Genomic DNA, 4,118 nt, shown 5'->3' with positions numbered 1-4,118 from the left:
GAGGTTACCGGAACCCCCCGGGAGCCATATGGGCCTTCATGGGCCTTAGTGGAAAGGAGAAAGGGGCAGCCCAAGGTGGCTGCGCCACTTCCCCCTCCTAGGAGAAGGTGGCCGGCCCCCCTCTCTCTCTTTCCCCCCTTGGGAATCCTACTTGGAATAGAATTGGGGGGGAGTCCTACTCCCGGAAGGAGTAGGACTCCTCCTGCGCCTCCCTCCTTGGCCGGCCAGCCTCCCCCCTCTACTCCTTTATATACGGAGGCAGGGGACACCTCCTGACACACAAGTTGATCCACGTGATCTATTCCTTAGCCGTGTGTGGTGCCCCCTGCCACCATATACCTCGATAATACTGTAGCGGAGTTTAGGCGAAGCCCTGCTGCTGTAGTACATCAAGATCGTCACCACGCCGTCGTGCTGACGGAACTCTTCCCCGACACTTTGCTGGATCGGAGTCCGGGGATCGTCATCGAGCTGAACGTGTGCTCGAACTCGGAGGTGCCGTAGTTTCGGTGCTTGATCGGTTGGATCGTGAAGACGTACGACTACTTCCTCTACGTCGTGTCATCGCTTCCGCAGTCGGTCTGCGTTGGGTACGTAGACAACACTCTCCCCCTCGTTGCTATGCATCACATGATCTTGCGTGTGCGTAGGAATTTTTTTGAAATTACTACGAAACCCAACAGGTATTACGCGCATGCTCCTAGGGGGATAGATTGGTAGGAAAAGACCATCGCTCATCCCCGACGGCCACTCATAAGGAAAACAATCAAAAAATAAATCATGCTCTGACTTCATCACATAACGGTTCACCATACGTGCATGCTATGGGAATCACAAACTTTAACACAAGTATTCTTCAAATTCACAACTACTCAACTAGCACAACTTTAATATCACCATCTTCATATCTCAAAACAATTATCAAGCATCAAACTTCTCATAGTATTCAACACACTCATACGAAAGTTTTATTATTAATCTTGTATACCAAGCATATTAGGATTTTAAGCAAATTACCATGCTATTTAAGACTCTCAAAATAATCTAAGTGAAGCATGAGAGATCAATAGTTTCTATAAAACAAATCCACCACCGTGCTCTGATGACCCACAAGTATAGGGGATCTATCGTAGTCCTTTTGATAAGTAAGAGTGTCGAACCCAACGAGGAGCAGAAGGAAATGATAAGCGGTTTTCAGCAAGGTATTCTCTGCAAGTACTGAAATAAGTGGTAACAGATAGTTTTGTAACGGGATAAATTGTAACGAGCAACAAGTAACAAAAGTAAATAAAGTGCAGCAAGGTGGCCCAATCCTTTTGTAGCAAAGGACAAGCCAGAACAAAATCTTATAATAGGAAAAGCGCTCCCGAGGACACATGGGAATATCGTCAAGCTAGTTTTCATCACGTTCATATGATTCGCATTCGATACTTTGATAATTTGATATGTGGGTGGACCGGTGCTTGGGTGCTGTCCTTACTTGAACAAGCATCCCACTTATGATTAACCTCTATTGCAAGCATCCGCAACTACAACAAAAGTATTAAGGTAAACCTAACCATAGCATGAAACACATGGATCCAAATCAGCCCCTTACGAAGCAACGCATAAACTAGGGTTTAAGCTTCTGTCACTCTAGCAACCCATCATCTACTTATTACTTCCCAATGCCTTCCTCTAGGCCCAAATAATGGTGAAGTGTTATGTAGTCGACGTTCACATAACACCACTAGAGGCTAGACAACATACATCTTATCAAAATATCAAACGAATACCAAATTCACATGACTACTCATAGCAAGACTTCTCCCTTGTCCTCAGGAACAAACGTAATTACTCACGAAGCATATTCATGTTCATAATCAGAGGGGTAATAATATGCATATAGGATCTGAACATATGATATTCCACCAAATAAACCAACTAGCATCAACTACAAGGAGTAATCAACACTACTAGCAACCTACTAGCACCAATCCCGGACTTTGAGACAAGAATTGGATACAAGAGATGAACTAGGGTTTGGAGATGAGATGGTGCTGGTGCAGATGTTGATGGAGATTGCCCTCTCCCAATGAGAGGAGCGTTGGTGATGACGATGGTGATGATTTCCCCCTCCCGGAGGGATGTTTCCCCGGCAGAACAGCTCTGCCGGAGCTCTAGATTGGTTCCGCCAAGGTTCCGCCTCGTGGCGGCGGAGTCTCGTCCCGAAAAGTTCCTTGATATTTTTTCTCATCGAAAGACTTCATATAGGAGAAGATGGGCGTCGGAGAGCCACCAGGGGGCCCACGAGGTAGGGGGCGCGCCCTAGGGGGGCGCCCCCCACCCTCGTGAGCAGGGTGTGGGCCCCCTGGCCTTCATCTTTGGCATGGATTTTTCTTTATTTATTTTAAGATGTTCCATGGAGTTTCATGACTTTTGGAGTTGCGCAGAATAGGTCTCTAATATTTGCGCCTTTTCCAGCCCAGAATTCTAGCTGTCGGCATTCTCCCTCCTTATGTAAACCTTGTAAAATAAGAGAGAATAGCCATAAGTATTGTGACATAAAGTGAAATAACAGTCCATAATGCGATAAATATCGATATAAAAGCATGATGCAAAATGGATGTATCAACTCCCTCAAGCGAAAAGCCGATAACAATAAATATGTCCTCATGTTTAGAGGTAGAGGCGTCGATAAAAATAAAATACGGACATGAAGGCATCATGATTATTCTCATAACAGCAACATATATAGATTTTTTTCATATGATTACTTATGTTCAAGCGATGATCTATTCACAATGCAAAAGTATGAATCATAAACCTTATTGGGCTCCAACAAACTATAATCTCAGTCATCGAAACAATTGCATTTTATGATAACATCGGAAAGAGTCTATGTTAGAGCTTAAAAGCAAGTCCACATACTCAACTATCATCTAGTCCTTCATAATTGCTAACACTCACGCGATACTTGTGTTTATCGAGTTTTAATCGGACACAAAGAAAGATAGGGGCTTATAGTTTTGCCCCACAACCTTTTACCTCAAGGGTAATGTCAACAATAATGGTTCATGCTCCCCTACATCCAATTAGATATATATATATATATATCATGTTTCTTCCAACATGCTAAGCTTGCCAAAGGATAAAATGAAAAAGGAAAGGTGAAGATCACCGCGACTCTTGCATAAGGTGGAAGATAATAATAAAGGATAGGCCCTTCGCAGAGGGAAGCAGAGGTTGCCATGCGCTTTTATGGTTGGATGCACAAAATCTCAATGCGAAAGAACATCACTTTATATTTCCCCTTCTGATGTGAACCTTTATTATGCAGTCTGTCGATTTTATTACTTCCACATCACAAGATCGTATAAAGCTTATTTCTCCCACACCAATCAATCATACATATTTAGAGAAATTTTTATTGCTTTGCACCGATGACAACTTACTTGAAGGATCTTACTCAATCCATAGGTAGATATGGTGGACTCTCATGGCAAAACTGTTTTAAGGATATTTGGAAGCACAAGTAGTATTTCTCCTTGGTGCTGAGAATTTGGCTAGCATGAGGGGGAAAGGCAAGCTCAACAAGTTAGAGGAACCATGACACCATACTTTATCTCAGATATAAGAAAAACATAACTCATTACGTTGTCTTCCTTGTCCAACATCAACCCTTTAGCATGTCATACTTTAATGAGTGCTCCCAATCATAAAAGATGTCAATGATAATATATCTATATGTGAAAACCTCTCTTTCCTTATTACTTCCTATTAATTGCAACAATGACCAAAGTTATGTTTGCCAACTCCCAACAACTTTTAATCGTCATACACTTTCCATGTGAAGTCATTACTCTCGATAAGATAAATATGAACTTTTTGTTTCTTTTTACTCTTTTTCTCTTTTCTTTTATTCACCTAAGATCATGGCAAAATAATCAAGCCCTTGACTCAACACTAATATTTATTATATATAGCTCACGGACTCGATTACATAGGGAGATCATAAAGCAAACTCAAAACTAGATCATGCCATAAACTTTATTCTACTAGATCAAGATACTACTAATAGGATCGAACTAAGAAAAACGGTAAAGAGAGGAGTTGTGATTGTGATACGATACCGGGGC

This window comes from Triticum urartu, chromosome 5 (assembly GCF_003073215.2).
Source record: "Triticum urartu cultivar G1812 chromosome 5, Tu2.1, whole genome shotgun sequence".
Lineage (NCBI taxonomy): Eukaryota > Viridiplantae > Streptophyta > Magnoliopsida > Poales > Poaceae > Triticum > Triticum urartu.
The sequence above is the reverse complement of the archived record's forward strand: the minus strand, read 5'-3'. Positions refer to the sequence as shown.